Raw genomic sequence first — 25,677 nt, 5'->3', positions numbered from 1 at the left:
TCAGTGTAAAGATACTGAACAAAATGACTGTTTGCTGGAAAAAAAAAAGAGAGCTCGGAGAAGAGGCCTTGATGTGGGCAGTGGTGTATCTCCGCTCGCCTGTCTCTCAATCATTTTTCTCCCACCCCCATCCCCCCCTTGTGCTCTCGCTTTCTCCGTCCGCTGTCCTCCTGAAGGCCGACACAGAACGCGCTGGCAAATGTTGGGAAGGAAACGGAACAAGAGGAAACAGCGCAGAACGGGGGTGGAGGAGGTGGAGGAGGAGGAGGAGGAGGAGGAGGAGGAGGTAGGAAGAGAAAGAAGGCCATGTATTCTGCTTTTGTTCTCATTATTCCTCCCCGGCTGGGCGATATCCAGGCCGCCAGTGTTCCGTCGGCTGGGGTTTTGGTAGGAGGGTTATCAGCGGGTCCGCTGGGGGAGCGTCTGTAACGTTCTTCCGTATCGCTCGTTCTCAGAAGGCGAGGGTGGAGGGAGCGGTGGGGCGCCGCGAGGAGGGCGCAGTCTAGTCCCAATGTATGGCAGGTCTGGTCGGCTTCCCCCCCCTCCCTTTCTCACACGGTGTGTTAGGGAATGAGGAAGCGATGTCTCTGGACGTGAATTAAGTACCCTGACCTGCATGCAGGAGTGGAGCCAGACGGACTGAAGGGGAGTGAAGGAAATGGAGCGAGAGAAGACGAGTACGGGAAAAAAAAAAGGTGCTGGGGCGTCGAAAAAGCAGCGCTGCTGTCACAATACCACAAATTTGTCTAAGTTTGGTATCTGAACAATCTGATACCAGAGAAAAAAACATCAAGGAATGTCAGAGAACAAACGCTGAGCTTTACACAAACAGATGTCTCGCTACATTGACAGGGACGGCTTTATAGCAAACTTGGCGCGGGGGTTTTGATGTCGGCTGGGTGTCTTTGTTGGCTTCCATAAACAAAATACAGTAGCTGCATATTTCAGTTCTGTACCAGTCTGTCAAGCTGTTCGCAGCAAAGAAAGATCTGGTTCAAACACATATAATGGAGAGTTTGATACAGTTGTGCATTTTTAGCTATTTTGCTCTTTGTTCAACCGTCTCATGGAGACAGTTTGACTGTCTTGTTTACTTTTACTCCCACTGGCCCAAACAGAGACCGCTGATGACATGGACACCAAAACCATGTTAAGACCCTCAAGACTGTGAACTCGTGTCTTACTAACAATGTTGTATGTATGTCTTACTTTGCTTAGTTTATGCACAACATTACGCACCTGGTGAAAAACGGAGGCTAACGACAGAAAACTGCTAGCTAACCAGCAAGAAAAATAAACTTTAGCTCTTTTATGGAGCAGTTTTCAAAACAGCTCCTGAAACGCTTTGAACAAGAAAGAAAAAGAGAGTGGGAGAGAATCACAGAAAAAAAAAGCCCAAACATTGTTTAAAGTTATATCAGACGTGAAGAAACAAGTCTAGTAGCATGCTAGCTTATTCACTAGCAAGGTAGCACACTGGCTTGTATGTATAAGTTATTCTGAGGGATACAACTAACATTTTTTTTGGCTTGTTTCATCTGACAAACATTAAAAATCCAAAGATATTCTGTTAATAATAACATAAAAGAGCCTCACTTCACAGTTTACACACGTCCAAAACATTGTATAAAGTTATGGAAGACATAAAGAAAAGAGAGAAGACACATAACAACTCACAACATGGCCTCCACATACCTGGTGAAAAGCTGTGTAACTGCCGAACGCTGTTAGCTAACTGACAAGAAAGCTAACTTCAACTGTTGTAGCTATGTAGCAGTTTACAAAGCTGTAACTCCAAAATGTTAACAAAGGAAAATTAGAGAGAGGATAAAAGAAAGAGACCAACTAGTATAAAGTCATGATAGACACAAAGAAAAGAGAGAAGACACACAACAACACACAACAGGGCCTCCACATACCTGGTGAAAAGCGGTCTAACTGCCAAACGCTGTTAGCTAACTGACAAGAAAGCTAACTTTATCTGTTGTAGCTATGTAGCAGTTTACAAAGATGTAGCTCCAAAATGTTAACAAAGGAAGAAAAGAGAGATGATGAAAGAAACAGACCAACCAGTATAAAGTTATAAAAGACACAAAGAAAAGAGAGAACACACACAACAACACACAATTTGACCTCCACATACCTGGTGAAAAGCGGTCTAACTGCCAAACAGTGTTAGCCAACTGGCAAGAAGGCTAACTGTTGTAGCTAAATAGCAGTGAACAAAACTGTAGATGCTCACTTGTTGGCTTGCTAGCTAGCAAACTGACCTGATTTTTTACATTTAAAAGGAAGCAACTTTTGCAATGATTTTTTTTTTTTGTCCAGAACTAAAAAATATTCAGTTTATAATCATTAAACCAACAGAGACTCACTTTGACAGTTTAGTTTTCTAGTAGCATGCTAGCTTGTTCACTAGCTAGCTAGCACAAACTTTTTGTATTTTGTGCTGGCCTACATCAGTTTGTGGACTGCAAATTATGATTTTCTGACCAAAAGCAACATAATAAACATTAAATTATAAAGAAAATACTATGGTTTATTCAGTAGCCTGTCAGCTTGTTCACGCTGGCTTGTATTTTGTGTATATTAGCCGACTTTGCAGGGTTTTTTGGCTTGTTTTTCCTCCTACCAATGTTCCAGAACCCAACTTCATTCACTTTATAATTATACAACAGAGAAAACCTGTTAATTGTTGCTGTAGAGAAAGCTGTAAAATAGCCTATTTGATTATCAGAACAACTGCATTCCTCCTGACACACTTAACCAATTAGCTGATGTATTTACATCTACTTTGGTGACAGCAGGAATCCAAAGGGAGAGAAACATCGGATAGATTTTTTGTTTTCTTTACGTCAACTGTGCCCCGATCGACGCAAGGGCATTCCTGATTCTATATTGATTAACTTTGGAGCTTACATGCCATGCTCCTATATGATCAAAGCCAATAAAATATTGATCACGACCGACAACTGTTCAGGTCGCTGCCTCCAAACCAGATGCCATCAAACCGTCCGGATGTGACGTGAGGGGGAGAAGCAGCATCTCCAGAACACACCCCTACTTAAAAAAAAGTTTTTTTGATCTCTGATTTAGTTACCGTGACAAGACTAGGGGGCAAACGGGGGAGAGAGAGAGAGAGGGAGAGAGAGGGGAGGTGAAGGAGAGGTAGAAACGTCCTGTCAGAGCAGCGTCAGCAGTCAGGCTGGGAGACTGGCCCATCCATTACGCTACCTGTCTTCCAAAGGCAGCCAAGGCATGCCCTGCTTTCCCCTTATGAGGCAAATTGAGAGCCGTCGAAGCTGAGGGGGTTAGGTCCCCTTCTTTCTCTTTTCCCTCATGCGTTGCAGTTTATAGCACCAACCCCCACCCTCACCCTCTAACTGGCATCCACCCTCCCTCCATCCTCCCTCCCTCCCTCCCTCGCCTGCTTTGCTTGCATAGGCCGGAGCTGATATGCATTATCGCTGGGCTTTTTCGCTGAAAGCCAGTCACTTTGCATGTGTCCTCTGCCTGGCTCAGCACGAGAAAAAGACTCCCGGGTCAACAGTGCGTGTGCTGATGGAGGCAGGTGAAAGTGAGATGGACTGTCAGCCTTCTTAATAACGCCCGTGGAGAAACGGCCTCTCAGACTGCCACTCTCTACTCGCTTCCTATCCAGATTTTGCAAGATGACTGGATTGGTTTTCTTGTGCTGCTTCCTCTCTCCTTCTCTCCTCTATCCAGCATCCCCCCCCCCTTTTTTTTATTTTTTTTTATTTCCCTCTCCCTAACTCCCAGCGCACTCGACTTTATGAATTTACTTAATTGATGCCGGTGAGGAGCATGTGGGACTTTGAGCTATTGATTTGCTGTAGGCTTCGGCGTAGTTGGAAATACCAGTCGGTCTCTGGGGTGGACTCATGAAGCCTTCTACCTCCAGTCCCCCAGCACTGGGAAGTCGGCCTTTTCAATAGATTTCTTCATAATGTCACCGTGGAAAGCTAATGCTTCCACTGTGTGGAGGGCTCCGACGTCCCCGAGGAGCACTCGCCCCCTTGACCACATTTGTCATACCCTGGAAGCCATATTGTACAGCTCCCTGCCCTGATAATTCTCTTGACAAGGGACCACGACCAGGAGTAAGTCAGCTAAAGCTTTATTTTGCCATGTCAAAAAATGTCACAGCGGGTTAAGAATGCTATGGTGCCGCATGTCGCCCAGTGGCGAGGACAAAATGCCTGCCTCTTTACATTCGTGCCGTGCGAGAGTGAAGCACGACGGAAAGGAAGACTCGAGGGCGGTTTCTGATTTTCTCGCAACTTGGATCTTAATTCTTGGTTCTGGCCTTTTGCTTCTATTGGCACCCAGTTAATTACTCAGATTACTAATGATGATAATGTGGCAACGCCGCTGAGAGGGAAGTCTGATAGGGTCAAGAAGAGAAGAGCAGCCAGTCAGTTTTAACTGCACTGAACTGGAAGAGAAAAAGCGGTTCCAGCACAGTTTACAGCCTGCTTTAAGTCTGCTGCAGTCTCTGGCACACACCTTACATTTCAGCGCACTCACTCCAATAAACCTTCTGCTTCTTGTGAGGTAGCTCGATTCCCGAGATCACGCAGTCATGTGCGCTCACATATCCATCTTGCAAGACTTCAGCTGACAACCTCGTGGCCGAAGGAGCCTTTCCACATCAGAAATATCACAAGTTCGACCGTGAAAGCAACCTGGATTTACGTGTGTTGTGTTGTGTTGTAGCGACCACCGGTGGCTGCAGTGGTTATTACAGCTGCAAAAGAGGATGTGAAGAGAAAGTGGGAGGATGGATGGTCGCTGTTGGTGTCTGGTGTGAAACAAGGAGTCGACGAGTACTTCTTTTAACTTACTAAAACGATCAAGTTGCATCACATACGCGACGTAATATAAGTTTCTTGAGTTCAACCTACACCAGAAGGTTTTCCTGGAAATTTAGCCGAACTGTGGCAGCAGAGCCTTTGTTGTTGTGGGAATTAAAACATTTTGTTGTCTTGAACGACACTTGACGATGGACGGTAGATTGACCCTAACCCTAGCCACAACCCGTCTGCCCCTTAAGAGGTTAGCGTAGCTGCTATAGCATCAGTTATATTGATTACTGAAGGGTTTTCTCGATGGTTAATATGTTCTTGCTCTTCTGTCGCCTGATTTCGGTCAGAGTTTTGTTTACCAGCTAGCTGTTCTGGTGGTAGCGCTCTCCGACTGTTGATCTGATTGGCTGATGGTTCGTCCGGTCACCGTCAACCAAGCGTTTCTTGAATCTACCATCTCTTTTCCACCAAGTTTCTAGCGGCCGAGCCAACTTCTCTCTCTCGGCTCTCTGACTCCAGTTTTCCGATGTGACAGCCGTTCCCAGATCTCAGAAAGCAACTTGCAACGCTACCGACAAAAATCGATGAACTGTTGTTTTAAACCTTTTTTGTGTAACTGTGTAACCATGACCGGGAAAACAATGAGCATGTTCTCGTTCGCAGCCGTCCTCCTTGAACACCAGTCGCTGGGAAAAAAAAAAAAAAAAAGCAAGGAAGCCACAGGTCTCGTCTTTCCCTGTTCGCTTTCTCTGGGAGCACCGTCGTCATAATGAAGGTGTGTAATAGAACATGACACCATAATTATATTCTCCCAGTTAAGAGGCAGTGTTTACAGCAAGCACAAGGCTGCCTTTATTTTCTCTCCTTCTCACTCTCGTTCACTTTGTCTCGCTGTCTCGCGCCCGCCACCGTCTTTCGCTTCGTATCATGTGCCATTTAATTGCATTAAAAAAAAAAAAATGCTTGATGAAAAAATGAAAAAAAGTAAATTGCTTTAAATTGCCTGTCACAGATTTGTGTGGAGTCGGTCCCGCGGAGCAACAACCACTCGTTGTGCATTGTGTTGTGCGGTTAAAGCAAGATTAATGCGTCTGCTGCCAATTTTTTTTTTTTCCAAATTTCAACACAGAATTGCCTGGGATAACATTTTGAATCGGAACAATTAGCTATTAAATGTATCTATTGGTTTTATCGAACACGCGGGCCACGAGGATAGAGACGGGGACACGGGCGAGTCGCACAAATGCATTTGTCAATACATATTGGATCTGGCCCCGGCTAATGGCCTTTCAGCTGCACATGTGCTGATACACACAACGTGGCCTGGATGGCATTTTAACCTAATTTGGAACGGGGGCCTACGCCTCCTCTTCTTCTTCGTCGTCGTCGTACCTTCTTCTACCTCTCCCCACCTCTTCTTACTGTTTTTTCCTCCCCCCCACCACCCCTAACGAGGGATATGAGCGACACGGCAAAGCACCCTATCGCGCCCGTTGAGCCGGAGACTTCCACAGCAACCCAGGAAAGAGCCCCGGGGGTGCAATTAAAAGTGAGAGAGGAGAATGTCAGCCAGGGCGACGAGTGAGAGGAGGCGAGGGAGGGAGGGTGAGGCGATGGGGGTAGAGGAGGCAGGTTGGGCACCAGTGCCACAGGTAACACGGCGGTGTTACAATCCACAGAGGAGGCCCTTAAAGGCTGCTAATGTGCGGAGGTGTCAGCTGCAGGTTGTTCCACCATCGGTGCCTCTACTTTCGGCCTCCTTCTCTTCCTCCTCCTCGTCGAGGGGCGTCATCTTTTATTTTTTCGCCGGAGAAATCTACAGCGTGAATCGGGAATCCGGTGTGTTCGACCCAAATCCGGGTCCATTTATCTTATCACCCATGTGGGTTAGTGGCTCACAACCGAGCTCCCACTGGCAAATAATCCAAAAACAAAACGAAAAAAAAAACAAAAAACTAGGTGGCTGGATGAACTTTTGCTCTCCCGATTGGAACAGAAAACAAACCAGTGTGTCTCGTGTCCTTGCAGCAAAGTGGACACAGATGTGACCAAACAGAAAGACAACAAAAATCCCTCAGAGCCCTGTCAATATATATTGATCTTTTGTATAGCTGAGAAACAGCGTCTAGACACACCGTCGCATTGTCTTGAAAATAACTTCACCCCCCACTCCAATCTGACATACAGACGCCGCACGCCTCACAGATTAAGGCGAGGAAATTGATCACAATGTCTACGGATTGAGGAGGGCAAGAAAAAAAAAAAATCAACATCATAAAAAAAAAAAAAAAAAAAAATGCTGCTGAATAAACAGCTGAAAATCCCCCCCAGTCAAATTGGAATGCAAAGCTGAAAGGAAATTCTTGACTGAATGTCAGCGCTCCAGACGAAAATTAGGATTCAACCTACGACGCTGGAACAGCACCAAGATTCTCTTAAGTCCTCCTCTCTGCTTCTAAACAGCACATTAAGCTTCGGTCCAAGATCTGCTTCTACACTTCTACTCTTAACAAGACACTACAGGTGAACTGGGGGAAAACATTTTGACTAATAGGTATCGCCATTAAACCTTAAATTACATTCAGACGATACATATTCGCTGATATTTTATGCAAATAAGGCATCATCTAGTTTAAAAACTGCACAAATTAACCCCAGAAATGAACTTTTGTTACATGGGGAATTGTGGATATCACTCTGCATCACTCCATCATTCAGAAATACTGTCAAAAGCCATAAAAAGGTGAATTTCCACCATATTTTTAGGAATAAAGTGCCCTATAAATCAGGCTGTGATGATGTATGAACACACCCTTCTGTGAAAAGCCTTCAGATTATAGACGGGAATAAAACCAGGAAGTTTGCTGCTTATTGCTGCTACTGACGTAAAGATTTGTGGCTCAGAGTCTGAGAAAAAATGAGCCTTTAAAGATATGTACTGTGACAGAAACAGTGACTAGGGTAAAAATGTTAACGCACAGATATCAAGATGAAACTTCCCAAGTTCTTAACTCAGATTGAGACAGTTGTTTTCTGCAATTGTGTGTTTAAAGATGCAAACAGGGTAATTATATAGTTAAAAAAGCAGGAATCTGGACATTGGATAAGGGCAGGCTCCTCATTTCACATCTTTTTATCACGCTGTCAACAGATATTTTATTTTATATCTGTCAACAGATATAAAACTGTAAATTCTCAGCATGTTAGCTGTCAAAGTCTAAAGGTTTTACAGAGGGAAATTTGAAAAAAATCTCGTTTTTATCAGCCCACGAATCAGAAAACACCGTCAACAGCAAAGAAAGAAATCATTTTCGCCATGTTTTTCTTAGGAATAAATGAAATATAAACAGGGGTTATAAGTGATAAATGAACAAAGTCCTCTGTAGGAACCTTCAGAATATAGCTAGGAAGAAAACTCTGTGTGTTTATAGTTTAATTAAATGCCAATGAATGGAGCACAAACGAGGCATTATCCAGTTAAACATGCTAATTTGCTGACATTTCAAGGACAAGAATCTTTTATTTTCTCGACATATTAGAATCAACAGAACTCTGAATTAAAAATCACGTATATAAAAATGTCTTTTGGGGCCATTTTCTTGATACTAGTTTCAAGAGAAGACGTGTCATGGGGGCATTAGTGCCGTCTCGCCTCGGAGGAAGTTATTGGATCTGCAAACGACTGCAAGCGGAGACATAAAGAAGGCTTTTGGTACGAGACCTTTATGTCGACTGATGTGTTTGATCAGCGTCCTGATCGTACATGACAGCCATGTGAGACTCTGCCTTTGACTGAATGACAGTAATCCAAACAAATTAGCTCATACTATCCCCCCCCCCACCTCCAATCTGATGCTGGGGGGGGGCGGGGTTGTCCCCCACAGCATTCATCCCAGCGAGCCGCTCCAGAGCTCACTGCAAACACATTACCTTGCCTCGCTGCCCAAATGCATACCAAATAACCCATATAAATCATACAATCTGGGCCAAGTCAATGAGAGCCCCCCCCCATTTTCCCTGTTTTCTGGTTATTTCCACCGCGCCATCATTCAGCCGAGCCCGCATCACTCAGTCCGAAAAGCTCTCACAACCGTCGTCGTCGGAGTGGCCCAGTTTAGAAACCCACAGAGGGCTTCCTGAAGTAACCCTTCCTCTAGTGCTCTTGATTTCATGTCTGCAACAGTCTGGACTAAATTGCGGGTTGCCAGCTCTCTCCGCCGCTCTTCGGCTCTTGTCTTTCAGCTCACTCCTCACACTCTTTCTGGTTTTTTCGCTCCCCGTTGTCACTTTGACCAAAAAAAAAGAAAAAAAAAGAAAACAACTTCTGTGAACTTGCAGCACTTGTTTATGTGCTGTGTTTACCGTCGGGCCATGCGACGGCTAGCCGAGGACCCTCCCAGCGTATTATTTTAAAGAGTCCCTCTCCTCTCTGAAGTCACTCCAGATTCTCTCAGTGTATTAGGGCAGCAGGGTTTTGTTCCAGCTCCAGTCGCCGAATAATGACTCTTTCAGCCCAGAAATATGGTTTTGAACTGTGTCATCATAAACAACAGAGACTTGCACTTCTTTTTTTTTTATTATTATTATTTATTTTTTTTAAGCGAGCACTTTTCTGATACCACTTCTCAGAAATTAATTGACTAAATGGGGGAGCTTAAAGTCATTATCTCCCCTCGCCAGTTCTCCAATCCCGCGCTAGAGGCTAATAAATGGAGGTTTGATTTCGCTAAATGTCCTCTCGTGGAGATTAATAACGCCCGGTGCCCTGGTGGCAAACAGATGTGGTCATCCTCGCGTCGACGGCGGGCGGGGAACAGACGGGCACGAGACGTCCTCACGCATAAAGAGCAGGAAAAAAAAAAGGGTTGGGAATAATAGCTTAATGGCATTCAGCCGGTGACATGTAAGCAGATGAGACATCCTTCGGTTGTTTGCTTCCCTGTGTTGTTCACCGGTGCACATGTTTTGTCACCAGCGGGCCGTGTGGTCTAACACAGCTCTCCTCTGAGGGACTGACAATGGCGGAGGAGGGGGGAGGGATGGGAGGACGGAGGAGGCTCAATGGAGGGGAGGTGGAGGGGGAGGGGGGGAGTCCGCCGGCTTCCTGCTTTCCCCCCCAGTGTGGCCTTTGTGGTGATACACTGGTGGTTATGGGAGCCTCCGTCTCCATGCAAATCAGCCTCCCAAGTGTGTGCAGCGAAGCGCAGCAGTCTGTTTTTCTCTGTGCGTTTAGCTCCGGCGCAGTCTGGAGCAAAAGGCCAGCGCCGCATCAACGCAGGAGTAACACTCACATTTAATCCGCTAATTAAAAGCTGTTATCTTTATATCAATATCGTTGTTTACCTCTTAATAATATCACCCCGCCGACTAGGATGTAAGATCGACGCCGCAGCCTTTGCCTTTTTTTAAATGAATAGCAGGTCTCTGGAAGCAGATGCATTGATTCAGGGCCACATAAAAAGGTCAAACTCGGCGCAGTGAATTGAAAATCAGCGGAGGAGTTGTGTTCCCACGTTTTGCCTCGGCCTCCCCCCGTCGTGACAATTACACGAGAGAGCGACGTGGAAGCACATTTCCATTCGGGGCAGCGTATCGACTGTAACAGCGGGTCAGCAGCCGGCCGGGCAACAAACACAATTGTCACACAACACTAAATAATACATGGAGCTAAAACAAAGACATCACACATCCTAAAATATGGCCCCAATAAAAAGGCTGCGCCTGAGAAAATGTGTCTTCCCCCCTCGACTAAGAGTAATGACCTTTCCTGGAAGCCCACCATAAAACAACACGGCGACAGTTAGGAGCACCTGTTTTTACATTATTAATAGTCGAGGCTTCAGAGGAGCTACAGACGTGCGCCGACGCTTTTGGCTTCTTGACTGTTCTTAAATCGGTGCAAAATTCTCACGAAACAGCGCCCAACTAAAACCACCGAGGCATCCGAGTGTTAAGAAAGCCATTTGTCACAGGGAGAGGGCTTCTGCCGGGGTATCAGCACAGCCCTGGGATACACGAGGAAAAAACAACAACAACAAAACAAATGAAAGTAATATGAATTGTATGAATACCGCTCAAGAATAAGCCACGCGGCTTGCGATGGCATCGGAATCGAAACGCCTCGTATAAATACACATTTCGTTAGCAGAGAAATGAAATGTGAGGATTTCTCTGCCGTGTGTTGAATACATCCTGCAGCACCGCCGACACACTTCTTCTCAATCCAATCACGTCAAAAGGGATCTGCAGCGTCCTCAGAGACGAACAACAGACGGCCATGATCTCCTCTGACCTTAACTGTGACTCATGTTTATTTACCTCGGCTAGTTATCCCTGAGGGACGGCGGCCTCATCACCGAAATGAGCGCCGCCGTGGCTTGTTTCTCTTTTTTTTTCATTGCCACTCCTGGGGACGGACGAACTCTAATGAACAAAGAAGCCTGATTGATCCGAGTTAGCATTTTGATTCCCGAGCGCTGCCAAGACACACGATTCAATATGCTGGCACGCCATCGGAGCACCCCTTGAACTTTGCTGTACACACATCTTTAATCACACTCACCTTTTTCCTCGTGGCTGGTGCGACTTCCAGCTTATTTGTAATTACCGAGCTCCTCGGGGGGGTTGGCTGAACAACAGGCCCCGGCCATAGGTCACAGAGAGACACTGTAGCCGGCCATATGGGCTCCGGGCCCGGGGGCAGAGAGTGGGTGGACGCCGGCGTTGGCACTGGGGGGGGGGGGGTGGGGAAAGTTACCAGGAGATTGAATTATTCCAAGACACGAGACAGCCTTATCGAGCAGCGGCCACATTGCACTGACGTTTTCACCCCAGTTTCTATTTCCCATTTCACACCTGGACTATCGCCAGATAGGATATGTTCAGCCACCTCGTTTTACCCCCAGATTCACAATCGGCAGCCACCAGTCAAAAGAGGGGTATAGTGCGTTATCTGTCAGCACCTCACCACCCTCCCCCTCTCCGTCCCTAAAACCCCTGTCCCCCCCGTCTCCCTCCCTTCCTGCCTCCCCTCCCCTCCCCTGTTGTTACCGGCGCGGCAACAGCATGGTGTTATTACAGATAAACAATCAATACTGCATTAACGCGTCCGCGGAGGCTACCTGGAGTTAAACAGGCAGACGGGGGAAAATAATTCAACCCAATGTCATGGGCGGACTTCAAGCAACTAATCTTGCTCATGAACTGGCAAAGCGACACACACACACACACACACACACATATATATGTATAAACATATATAAATATATATGTATTGGAAATTCAGGCTGCTCTCTTTCATTATCCTCGGCCATCATTTCTTTGTGTTTGAGGTCACCAGATACATTTCTTTTCCTTCCTCCGCTCACTGGTCACAGAACGAAACCCCACTGCATTAAAGAAGTAATACCCTACTTTATAGCAAAGGTGACCACGGATATTGGAGAGCAGGGACCCATACGATCGATTTGGAGCGAGGAATGGAAATTTTAACATGATTCCCAGCCAGGCATTTTAAACTCCCCCCTCTCTCTCTCTCTCTTTTTTTTGATGACTGCTTCCAATCCGACTTACTGCTCCATTTCAAAAAAATTCTGATGACGTCTCTGTTTGAGGGAAAAAGGGCAGCGAGTGAGGGCTCAGCGGTGGCGGCTGTGTGGTCCTTCTACTCTTTTTTTTGTGTGTGTGTGTGTGTGTGTGTGTGTGTGTGCAGCACATTTGCATCTACATTCTCGATGCCGCCATTGACAAAAAACCACACACAAAAAAAGAAGAGGGAGGCTTTTTGTCTCGAACCCTCTGTGAAAAAATGAAAAACAAAGGAGTTCTTATGAGGAGGCCCAACAAATAGTCCCCTCTCCCAGACTGGAATTAAATACTCCTCATTCCATCCTCATTCATTAGCCCCCACGCCCACAAACCCCTCACAACGTACGAACACACACACACACACACACACACACACACACACACACACGAAATAAAGGAGTTGGACTTGGCTGAATGATTGCAAAGACTGTTTACTAATACTGCTGCTCACTCTGCTTTATTACAGCGTGCCAGGCTTTCCATTACTGCAAAGGGAGGAAGAGAAAGAGAAGGTGGGGGGGGGTGAAGGAGCGGAGGTGGTGGAGGAGGTGGTGATGGAGCAGAGGGGGGCGGACTGAAGAGAAAGGAGAGCGAGGGGGAGAGAGACTGCCAATGTCAGATTAAAAGAAGAAGAAGAAGAAAAAAAAGAATGGCTGAGTTGATTTACACCTTCATTACTCTCCCCTAACTCTGCTTATTGCAAATCATGATGCTGCTTTATGAGCTGAATCCTCTATTACGACAAGGCCGGGAAGACGGCGCTTTAGTCCATAAAGCAACCGTACAGTAACCGCCACCCGGCAGTGCCCGGCCCACTCATCCTACCGCCCCGGCTGCCGCCGAAAAACTTGTTCCGGCGCTCGCTCCCTCGCTCCCTCGATCGTCCCCTCCCTGGCCTCGTGCCCGTGGACGACGCACCCAGAGTTTTCTCCCTCTCTCGGATGCCAGATGTCAAGGAAGTATGAGTTAGTGAGCGCGCGGCTCTGCGGCTGTGTCGGCGAGGAACTCACAGCGAGTGTTTAATGTGAAGTGAGCGGTGCCATATTTAAGTCAACAAACACGAAAAAGGCAGCGGAGGTGTGTGTTTACCGGCTCCCCACCACCGAGCGAGGAGGGAGGAGGAGGTGCTACTGATGCGTTTACTCTGAGAGGTTTTCGGGGAAATGTTTGTGTACTTAGACAGAGAACAGATTTTTTTTTTTAACTTTTATTTAGTGTACCAAAGGGAGGTTGCACTCTTTCTTGCAATGATCAAATCTGTGTCCGTCTGTGTGTGTGTGAGTGTGTGTCTGCAGCGAGCAGAGGAAACGGTCGAGGAAGCCCGGGTGCAGGACCCAATAAATCAGCAGATAGGTTGAGGCGTGTAGGTGAGCACGGGTGTCAGCGTGCTGATGTAAACAGGGCGCAGGGTGCGTGAGACACACTGGATGGAGGTTTGTTATGTGTATGTAACACGCTGCTCCGGCCTGGCCTGTCTGACTCCCATCTGGAACAGGGTTGACAGAAAAGTTGACAGATGCTTCACCAACGTCCATTATTTATGAGACGGAGGAGATCCACACTGCATCTCACAAGCGCCTGCTCCTGCTACTGTAGGTCGACTTCTGACATTGTAGTCTGTGTGTGTGTGTGTGTGTGTGTGTGTGTGTGTGTGTGTGTGTGTGTGTGTGTGTGTGTTCGTGTATGGGTGTCCATGCATGCATACACACACGTCAGCCACATGCTTCCCTGTGTTTCATGTGGGCGGGCTGATGGGTGGGTAGTCCACTGCACAGATGCACTTTTTTTTTTTCTTTGTTGTTCACGTTGTGTTCGCTAACGACTCCACCTCCCACCTCCAGTCCGACCCTTGACCTCTGGAGTGTCACTAAATCCCCGCTAGACAGGCAGCAGCCCTCCAGCTCCTGCATGGAGAGGACTGTACACCAGCAGACTGCAGCTCTCTTAAAACCCACTTAGAGGCTTACAGCTGGGAGGCCCGACCATCGGATTGAATTAAGGCTATGATTAATTGAATCTAGTGGTGACTAACTTGAGTGACTGATGTCTCGCAGGACCAAAGGTCTAGACACAATGCTTCAGAATAAAGCTATATTCATTCATACGGTGACATCACAGGCAGTTTAAGCGTGCCTCAGGCATGGATGGTTGCCTCTAATATTATTGCTTGGAGTGCTGCTTTAAGCCCAATACCACCGGCAGCACTGCTGCCGCTGCTGCTGCTGTGCAGAGCGCCAATGTTAATAAGAGGCGCAATATAATTAATACAAATGGAATGTTTAATGCAATTTTTCCATTTCAAAGAAATTCCCCCGGCGTCTTTTCCCAACAACGAAAACTCAAACTCTCTCGCATTGTCCTCGGGCAAACAATAACCCAAGTTTGGCATTACCTTCATTAGATCAAACTCAATTATTGCAGAGTGCTCGCAGCTCCTCCAGCTCAGAGCCGGACTGCTGAGGCTGCCTGCTCCGGCAAACTGGAAGGTCCTCTGGCAGGTCCTGCCCCGTTTCGCTGTGATGGACAGCAACGTCAAACAGTAATTGGAGGCCTGTGAGACCCGAACACATCCGTTTGTCAGTTATTCATGTCAAAGCTCGGTGTGCAGCTGTTGGGGTTCTCAGAGAGTGACCTTTTCTCAAAGGGGACAGGTTTCCCCTGACTGCCTGAGAGACGCCCTGGGTATTATTCGGGCCCGATACAGTAGCGCACTGCTATTACTGCTCGTCCCATGTCGCTGCAGAGAGCTCGTATTGTGTCCTTCCCCGAGGAATGTGCGGTCCCAGAACGGTACGGGCGCTTTGATTTTCAGCAGGTAGTTTTGCGTGGAGGTCTTTTCTATTTTCTCTCGCTCACAATGAGCCATCCTAATGTTTTGAGAAGTCGCAGAACAATGGCAGAAACCTCTCTTTTTCACTCTGGGGATTGAAAGTAAATAGGACCTTTGCTGATGTGTTTGCCTGTTCATTTACAGCACCTCGGAATCCGGCTCGCACATTGTACCTCGACAAAAAAAAAAAAAAAGAAAAAAAAAAAGGGGGAAATCACAAAGGCATTCTGCAGGACAATAGCGCAGCGGAGGAAATGGTCGCACAATGGAGTCCAGATATCATTCACGACGTAGACAGGAGACCATTATCCACAGAAGGAGGGGCCGCCGTGTGAAGGTGACAGGTTTGGGAGACGCACGGGCGCCGCCGCCAAGACAACAGCCTCCCTGAAGCCTAACCTATAAGGACAGGTTTACGCAGCGCCAATGCCCGCTGGCTTGAGGTGTTACACGTCATCTGCAATAACCTGGATCATTACTCCTGGAGGCTGTTAGAGGGGGGAAAATCACATCACTCTGCTTTCACCGCTGCCAAGAAAAAAAACTTGACACGCTAAAAGTCACACAAAGACGCACCTCGCTATGCACAGACATGCGAGAAAACAACGAGGGCCTGCAAACACACCCGCGCCCCCCCTCGTCGCCTCTCACACTCGCAAACAAACACACACACGTGCTCGCACACCCGCAATCTATCACGTACTGTCACTGGGTTCCTTGGGGGGGTTAACATACCGAGTGGCATCCCAGCATCGTCCCACCAGCCAGCGTCGCCTGAAGCTGACAGCTCTCACTGCGGCTGCCTTGCAGGAGTAAAGTAAGCATCATTATCGCCTTCGCCCCGCCATACCTCTCTCTCTGCTCGGTACAAGCATAGCACTCCTTCAAAGTCTCTCCTTCTTTTATCCACCAGTCGACCCTTTCCCTTCACTCCCCTCCTCTGTCTTCATTGTGCTCCAGTCAGGCGCTAATGCTCCTTGTCCTGTGGCTGGACTCTCTGATCTCCTATTACCCTCTCGTCATCCGACAGTCAATATTATCCCCCCCGCTTTCCGTCCCGACCAATCCGACCCTCGCCTTCAGCCTTTCGCTTTCACAAAAGTCTCAAAAGTCAGACGGACAATGTTGCCCCCCTTCCCCCCCTCCACCACTCCTTCATGCACTCGCTCGTCTTCCATACACTTATTAACTGGCTGTCATGTTCAGCAGCCTTCCCCCAGACAGTGTTTAGCGTTCCTCAGTCCACTTACTGCAGCCAGAGTTAAGCCTCTGGGCTTTGCACCGACAGGAATCCAACTAGAGGGGGGAAAGGCAGGTCCTGCGGACATGATCTGTCTGCTGCACTCACTCACAGTCTTCCTCCTGCACGAGCTAACCTCCAGGCTGCAACACTCACGTCATACAACACATCACCTCCAGGATGTTGCTGTCGGACAACGTGCGGGAGCAGATGACCAGATTTAGGAAATCTAAACCTCTTGGTTGGGAGGAAGTTGATTTTTTTGACTCTCAATCCCAACTCGTCAAATGATTTGGGATTGTAGGTCGGGTCAGCGCCGTCCCAAGGTCCCGAGTACTTGACAAGCTTGGAATGAGACTCAAAAACTGAAAAAGTTTTACTAGTTGCAAACATTCACCTTGAAGTTTTGACCCACAAATCTGACCAAAAATCAGTACGCTTTGTTTACGATTAAGGCCCGTCCGATATATTGCTTGGGCAATATTGACAGCTGATATTAACCTACCGCAGATATATCTGTATTGGTAATATTGGCTGAACTGATAGGTGTCAATATATTCATTCTTATTGCAGAAAAGATGCTCAGGATCAGTTGTAATTATATAATTCTGACTAAAGTTTCCTTGTTTTCATTTTGGTCAGTAAAGTTTATTGTTTAACTGTAAAAATCTTGTCTTCGATGAATGTTTGGTCTCTTCCACAAAGTTTTGATCACCACATTTGAGGGATAATTGCAAAAAACAAATGTGTGTCCATGAAGATTTTCTGCATACATGTTGTAAAACGATCAGCTGGTGGATCAATGTTGGTACTGGGTCCCAAAAATCCAGAGCTGGTCGATCTATTTTGGATTGGTTTTTTTGTGTCTGTGGTAAAACGACCTCAACATGACGACAACTGCAATCAAGAATGGACATCCGCCAACAAAGTTCTTCAAATCAAGTGAATCGATCTGGTGCGACGCACCTCGTATCACAAGGATTTGTTCATCTGAGCTGTTCTAGATGGGAGGGAAGTTAATATAGATGCTACCCTGGAGTTCCAACCCGATGATGATGATGATGATGATGATTCAAGGCATGATACCTCCCTGAGGACTTCCTGTCCTTTACCCTCCATTGTGGTAAAAACCCAGGCAGTGAAACAGAGAGTTAAAATCCTCTCCACGTCAAACCGAGGCAGGAAAACAACGTGAGAGCGGTGATGCGATTTCGACAAAAGAGGTCTATTTTTACATGAAGTTAATTCCAATCTAAAGATGAAAATGTAAATCAGGGGGAGGGCAGATTTTTTACCTCTGCCAAGGGAAGTTGTGCTGTCACCCCTGTTAGTTAATCTGTGTGTCAGCAGGGTGTCTGGGAAAAGAACAAATTTCCATGAAATTTGGTGGAGAGATCAGCCCGGAGCCCGGGAACAGCTGATTAGATTTTGATAGTGATCTGGATCTGTGATTTCCACTATTAGATGATTATTGTTTCTCTATCCTCCCCGCCCCTCAACACACACACACACACACACACACACACACACATATTACTGGACGTAGAGATTTAATTCCAAATCCAATCCTCATCCCTAACGGCACACTCGCCGGGGTCAGGAAATCGATTTCACCTCGAATTTTAAGAAAGACGGGGAGCTTCAGTGTCCTTGGAGGTGGCTTCCCCCTTCAAAGTTTTTGTGTGCTCCTATTTTTGGCGACACCCTGGACAGAATTCCACTTCGGGGCTCGGGCTCCGCATTGTGTGGTGGCTACAATACCTGGATTTGTCATCTGCCCCCCCCCAATCCCCCATCACTTCTCCACCCTCCCCCACAACGTTCCCGGGGCAAAAAACGGTGTAAGAAATGCACCGTGGCTGGTGGATATACTTTCATGCCCCTGCTTTACCAGTGTCATTTCGGCAACTCTGAAATTGTGCCATGGTCTACGGGGCTTTGTTGTAAATCACTATCTCCCACTGTCAGACTGCAGTCTGCCGTACACTGTGGACGTCTGGCTTTCTGCTGCCTCCTGGGTGACTAATATATCTTGTTAAATTGTGCTGAGAAGCGTGTGGAGAACTGTACACCTTCCCTCTTTGTACTGGGTTTGTTTGCTTTGCGTTCCTGCCTGCATGTGCGGCGACTTCAAAATGTTGTGTCCCCTCCTCCTCCTCCCTCCATCCCGGTGCGGATGCGCTTCCCGGCTGGAGAGGTGGGTGTCGTGGTTGGTTGGTGGGGGTGGAGGGGCGGCAGGGGGGAGGATGTTACTTTTGCAAATATGTTTCGCTAAAGTCCACAAGTCTGTCAGGCTTTGTTGGTAATTCAGTTAGATTGCTATTCGGCCAGCTCCCGCTCACCACCACCACCACCACAGTATCGCAGTTGTGAAGCTATCTCTCAGCCACTTCATAATTAGAAAAGCTGTGGAGCCAAGCCACAGTTTGAGGGGGAAGAGGGAGGAAAGGAAAAGAAGAAGAAGAAGAAGAAGAAGAAGAAGAAGCTGTTGGCAGACTGCATTATTCAACATTGGCAGCAATTTACTCTGTCTCCCACCCCAAAGACATGAATCTAAGTGATTTCATAGTCACATTGGTTCCTAGTGCGCCGTACTGTATAAAGCTGGACTCTTTCTCTTATCACCAGCTCTTAAGCCGTGCACTGCATACTATCAGCCACATCCAGCACTGTACACACACGCACACACACACACACACACACACACACACACACACACACACACACACAAACACAACAAAACGCCATCCGAGTACTTTGAGAATAGATTTATGTGTATATTCCTGTGTAATTGGTGTTCTCCTGCACAAAGCAGGCGAGAGATAATTAGCCATTGTTAAGTGAGGTGTAAACTGTCTGATCCATGTGCATTTATCTTCCCAGCACATGGAGAGAAAACAGGCCTTTTCCCGGTGGTGGTGGTGGTGGTGGGGGTGGTGTGGGTGGGTGGGTGGGTGGTGGGGAGGGGAGGATTGGTGACGCTCTACTCTCCTGGACGCTGTCCAGCTCTCAAATCCCTTTTTCCGCCTAAACCTGTCGAGAACTGCTCATTCGAACGTCTTTTTTTTTTTTTTTAAAGTCGCAGCAAATTCAATCTGAGCCCAGGGTTGACCTTCACGGGGGGGGTGAGGAGGGGGGAAGAAGGTGATGCCGGCCACCGCCAAGAGATTTAAAAAAAAAAAGGAAAAAAGAAAAATGGAGTAGACGTCACATTTCTTCTCCCAATGTGTGTTGCCGGGCGAGAAGAACGTCTCCCTTTATTTTGGTTTCTGTGCAATTACGGTTCTGACTGCTCCGTAAATAGGCGTCTCTGAAGGGAATCTGTCTCATTAGTAGGGAGCAGTTATTAAGTTGCCATTGTGCCTGCAGGAAATTTGCTCTAATGGTCACAAGAAGCCTCAAGAAATCAAAGACAATGTCATGGTAGCGGAGGAGGAGGAGGAGGAGGAGGAGGAGGAGGAGGAGGAGGAGTACAGAGTCAGATCTGCCACTTTCTTCAGGGTGAGTCTGTGCTGGACAGCAGGGGGCATTGTTGTGGGGGAAAGATAGAAAAGATAAAGAAAAGAAAACAGAGAGAGAGAGTGAGAGAGAGAGAAAGAGAGAGAGAAAAGCCCAGTTGGCTGGCGCTGAAAGTAGCAACTCCAGATAAATATTTGGCACGAGGAGAGCGTCTTCGGAGGAATCCCGGAGCACTCGCGGCACAAACCACGTCATGATTTATTATCGCATCATACAGACCGTGACTAATGCACTCAAACAATCAAGGTGCATCTAGTGAGCTGCGATGGCCCCCGAGGGTGCTTCTGTGCCGCCGACTTCAAAACATGCCAAGCGCACACACACATATTAAAGCCACTGTGCACACGGGCTCAACAAACGTCCACAAGTACCCGAGCGCAGGATCACGAGGGCGGAGAGAAGGCCGGAGAACGTTTCCCCCCTCGGCAACAAACGCAGGGATATGATTTTATTAGCTCCAGATGCCTCGCTGAAGAGCGGACTAGGAAAACGTTCAATATTGTGAGCGGGACACATCAAAAATGATGCTGCCCATCTGGAGCACAAATAATGTAATCAACTCGGGTCACCGGTCATCATCGTCTGGCCGTCGGGTAAACCCGCCATTCCTGTGACGTCAGCGCTCGCAGGGACAGAACAGGATGGAGGCCGGGGCCCCGGCCGTTTGGGACTTTTTGTGGAGTGTCCCCCGAGCTGCTGCACACGACCCCGCGGAGGGAAGATATTTGGGAGGAGAGGAAGATGAAATGTGAGCGACTGTCTATTGTGATCTGAGATGTGCTTTAAAAAACATGCGCGTGGCTCTGATGTGTCCGACCCCCCGCCTGTCACATCGGCTCTGCACCGCCACTTTGAATGTCTTCATGCAAAAAGCCGCCTCGCACGGCTCGGACATACATACAGATATACATCCAGCTGTACGTGCCTCACACACACACACACACACACACACACACTGGCAGGAGCTCTATTTGCAGAGCCGTTAAATATTCAGTACCTGCCGTGTTTCCTGTACGACTTTGATCAGCCACAGATTCTCCTCTGTCCCTTTCATCTCTGAACTTCAAAACCAGGCGTGTGGGAAAAACCTGGACCACAGAAACCTGTTCTGGTTCAGACAATCTCCGCTCAACAAGCTGCTCCTCGCCTCCCAGAATCAAGCAGGAAGTTGTTGAAGAAGAAGAAGAAGAAGTGAACATACTCTTTACAGAAAGTAAAGCATCTTTGCCCAGTCTCCCCTGATGAGCCCGTCCTTGTTTGTAATTTAAAAAGCATGTGTGTGTGTGTGTGTGTGTGTGTGTGTGTGTGTGCAGTGGAGTGATTATTGCGGAATATTCCCGGGGTGGTTTTGACAACTCCCCCAAAACAACTTCTTGGCCGCCTTCAGGCACATTACCTCAGGCTTACATTGAGCCAGCGCAATAACTAACATGGAGCAATCTGCCTGCAACAGGGAGGCAAAAAAAAAAAAAAAAAAACTTTACAAAGCAGCAGCAGCAGCAGCAGCAGCAGCAGCGTGCGCCTCCTCGCTCTGCTAGCAAGTCAGACAGTAAGTTAAGTTCATTGTCTGCATTATTCAGCATGCAAAGAAAAACATCCACTGCCACATGACTGATATCAACACACACACACACACACACACACACACACACACACACACACACACACACATAGGAAACTTGACTCAACTACAAGGGTGCCTCCACCTTCTCCACCCCATAACAATAATAGCCGGAGAGCCAGGCCCTCTCATCTCTCCAGCCGGTACAAAAAAAAGGCATCAGGGCATCACAGTGAGACTGCAGGCAAACCTCAGATAGACAGACAGTCATCCCGCCTTTATCAGAGCGCGCTGTCCCACCTGCATCGATTCGCATCCCGTGGATTTGCCACCGGCTGCAGCAAAGACCATCGGAGGAGGAGAGGGAGGAAATAAATCCCCCCGAAGCCCCCCACCACCTCCACCCACACCCCACTCCACCACCACCACCACTGACGGATTCAAGCGAGCGTTGCAGAGGACTTAAGTATCATGTGTGATTTTTTTTTAAAAAGCATGAAAAAGATAGAAAAGAAAGAGGCAAAGGTTTTATTTTTTGGCGCACGCAGGGCAAAACGCGCCGCATCGTGCGGGACCTTCCACCGACACACGGACGACAATTACGCACGGAGTCGTTTGGACACACGCACACACACACACACACACACACACACCAAAAAAATAAAATAAAAGTTGATCGAAGTGCGAGTTGAAGCAGATAACTTCATTCAAACTCATTTCACATTCAAACCCTCCAGTAATTAGTCGATATGGGATTTTTTTTCTCTCTCGAGTGCTTTCACTGAAACACGAAGACGAAGCGCTTATATAAGCAACTATCTCTGCATAGGTCACTGTTATTTATATTATTATCGTTAAGAGTGTGTGTGAGAGAGAGAGAGAGAAAGAGAGAGAGGGGAGGGAGAGAGAGAACGCGATAGAGAGAGAGAGAGAGATAAAGAGAGAGAGTGAGAGAGAGAGAGCAGCCCGGAATAACCCGGCTCGGACAAGAATCAGAATCTGCTTCCAACGCTGCGTAAAGGAGAAGTAAGAGAGAGAAAAAACCCCGAGCCACACTCGAGACAATCCCCCCGCAAAGAAGAAGTTGCACAGCAATAAAAAGCCCCGCTCACCTGATAACGAAGTTCAAAATCGAGGAAGGAAGGAAGGTGGAGATTTTTAAAAACGCGTCCCGGAGCCCGAGAGAAGGAGAACAAGGCGCACGGTGTATCCGTTCACTGCAGCCTTTTTCTTTTGGTGTGTGTGTGTGTGTGTGTGTGTGTGTGTTGCCCGTTGTTCCACCTCAGCTGCGCGTCTCAGTCGCGCTGCATCACTTCTCGCTGTGTTGGATGTCAGGGAGGCTGAGAGGAGGCTGAGGGGACGCAACCCTCCCATTGGCTGCCATTCACAAGTCCCCAGCAGAACACGGCGAGGAGGAAAAAAAAAAAAAAAAACACAGAGAGAGAGACAGAGAGAGAGAGAGAGAGAGAGAGAGAGAGAGAGAGAGAGAGAGGAAGAAAGGGGGGAGAAAGAGAAAAGAGAAGGAGAACAGGAGCGATAAAAAACAAAAGATGGAGATGGAGATGGAGGGATTAACGCTCACGCAGGGCTGCGTTTCAGAACCGCACAGTTTAATAATAATAATAACGCTTTTGTGCGTGTTTCTCTCTCTCTCTCTCTCTGTGAGCAATTTGCATAATCCCTGATTAATAGTTGCAGAGTCAGAGGTTGAGTGTGGGTTTGACTCGATCAACAAACGGATATTTCTGTAGAAAAGAAAAGCCTCCGGTCAGACGCACACGGATCATGTATGACCATGAAGTGCTGCAGCGGGAAGAACCAACCAGCGGCACGTTTTGCAGAGAGTCACAAACTCCAGTTGAATAAATCACAATCGAGCCTGCGATCTGAATAAATCATCTGCTGCAGCCGGCCGACACAACCCAGATTAAATGTCACCGGGCACATTACTTCATGTCACAACTTTAAGTTGGTTTGTTTTTTTTTTTTTTTTTTTTTTACAAAAAGCGCTTGGTTAGGTTTAGGATAAGATCAGAGTTTGAACTAAAAATGCCTGTTTGGAGATGGAGATGGTCTGACTGTCCTGAGACAAATAGCCACTTTGGTTGCTCCCCAAAAGTGGACCGAATTGTCCCTAGATGTTCTTAAAAAAAACTGGTTTTGGTGGCCACGAAATGAGCAGGAAACATCTGTGAAATTTTACTTCCTAGCTAATTGTATTGTATTTAACTGTGATGAGACATTTTGACTAGAGCAAGTCAAATAATCTTGTTGTGATTTTGAGATTTTGCACAGTAGTGTGTGCACCAAGTGATCAAATTGCCAGTTTGTAAGGTGCACCTAGCTTAAAAGCAATGCAGGCTAATGCTGTGAGTCCTCCCACCATGTTTCTGTAAAAGCCCTCTTGCACACTGCTGTGGTAATGTGATAAAATACAATAACACATTTTCGTTTTTTCGGCCCCTGCCCCTCAAACATCCTGAGTCCACTACCTGGATGTACTTGTGCTCTCGGTTAGGTTTAGGCACTACAATCCTCTAGGTTATGGTTAGGAAAACATCATGTTTTGGCTTCAAATATAAGATTTTTGTTGCCACAAATACGGCTGGAAATTGCCCTGATGCCTCCTTGAAAAATATCCAGTGGTTTCACACATAGGAATGCTGAAATGCGGACTGGAATGTGATCGCTGCCCCCTGTCAGACACGATGTGAGATCCTAAAAACGTATTGTGACACGTCCTGAAGACTGTAGGTGTTGATTCGACTCCCTCTGAGACTGCCAAGCTGAATATCTTTTTTTGTTGCTGAGAGGTGTTTTTAATATTCTGACCACTGGCTTGTGAAAAGTCGCAGAATCATTTTACTAATAATATCACCATAAGCAGTTAAATTATTGCGCGCTTAAACCACCATTTGGATTAAATTTACACTCCGTCAGCTGATTTTTAAAAAAATATATAAAAAAACCCTGCAGTGTTCCTACAGAGGAAAAGCACGCAGGTCGTATTTCAACGTCCCTGTTGCAGATTAAACTTTCTTTTAAGGATCTTTGTTCCAATCAGCGTTGTGATTTACAAGTGAGACGTCCTGTACGCTGCCAGTGAAATCGGCTCTACATGCTCCATTGATGTTTTTCTCGAGCTGCTAATGATGTCGGCCTCTGTTTGGAGAAGGTTAGAGGGAAATCTGATTACTGACCAGGCCTGTAAACTGCGGGGGCTTTAGAGTAATCAAACTAATGCAGCTTATAAATGCTTCATCCACTGCCCCGCTTTGACCAGATTACACACTGTAATCTGTTATATTTTATTTGTATGAGTACGTTTACATGTAATATATTCTCGTACTGGCTGTGCTGTCGCTGAGCTCCGCAGACGTGGAGGAAGGAGGAAGTCAGCGTGTCGTCCGTGTTGATGACTCCGTGATGTTAGCGGGGGTGGAAATCGTTTTGTCATCCTAACTTGAGCAAAACTGATGAGGTTACCTCACGTGGGTCATGAACTTGTGTCCTATTTCGGAATGAAGCCACGCACATGGATGAGCAGCAAACGCACATTCATTATATCCAGGGCGAACTTTACTGGCTTTGTGCACAGCTGAGGTTAGCGAGCATTTACTCCTGCCTCCTTTGAGAAGACAATTTTGACCTATGAAGTGGATCTTGTATTTTATTCATTTGGTTTTTTTGTTGGTATTTATCACAAAAAAACCTTTCTGACCTTCAACAGGAGGTGTGTAATCCTTAGGGGGCCTCAAAGTTACTGCACGGGAACCGCCCAAGAATAGTTTATTTAATATTTTGAGTTTTTATCTTTTTAAAATAATTTATGCAAACATTTGCAAAAGCTAACCTAACTGTAGACTAAACCACTATGCTACACCTTTATATAATTGTGTGCTAATCATCAACTACATATTATAGAAATCAAATCAAATCATCTTAAGCCACATGGATATTTTCTAAATTATGAAGCGAAACACTCTGACATACCCTTCACCTCGGAAAGTAGATGCTAGGCCTAGCGATGCTACAACTGCTACAGACACGTTTATACATGGCTCTAAAGATCGCCGCTCAGTTTAAAGAGGTAGTTCTGGTTCTTTTGATGTGA

General features: G+C 46.9%; 1 protein-coding gene across 4 annotated transcripts in view; it reads right to left on the bottom strand.

Annotated features, from left to right (window-relative positions):
* LOC119008768 (cadherin-6-like) overlaps positions 1-22,840 on the bottom strand; it is a 68,555-nt gene extending 45,715 nt beyond the window's left edge. The window contains exon 1 of one of the 4 annotated variants that reach the window (XM_037079419.1): positions 22,676-22,840. The gene's annotated coding sequence lies outside the window, so the exon portion shown is untranslated. Of the gene's footprint in view, positions 1-1,695; positions 1,897-1,919; positions 2,112-2,143; positions 2,286-22,675 lie in introns of those variants that run through there. The other 3 variants (XM_037079417.1, XM_037079421.1, XM_037079418.1) reach the window with 3 other exon arrangements.
* Positions 22,841-25,677: the final 2,837 nt, after the last annotated feature.

This window comes from Acanthopagrus latus, chromosome 19 (genome assembly GCF_904848185.1).
Source record: "Acanthopagrus latus isolate v.2019 chromosome 19, fAcaLat1.1, whole genome shotgun sequence".
Taxonomy (NCBI): Eukaryota; Metazoa; Chordata; class Actinopteri; order Spariformes; family Sparidae; genus Acanthopagrus; species Acanthopagrus latus.
This window is presented reverse-complemented; position numbering and strand designations above follow the sequence as displayed.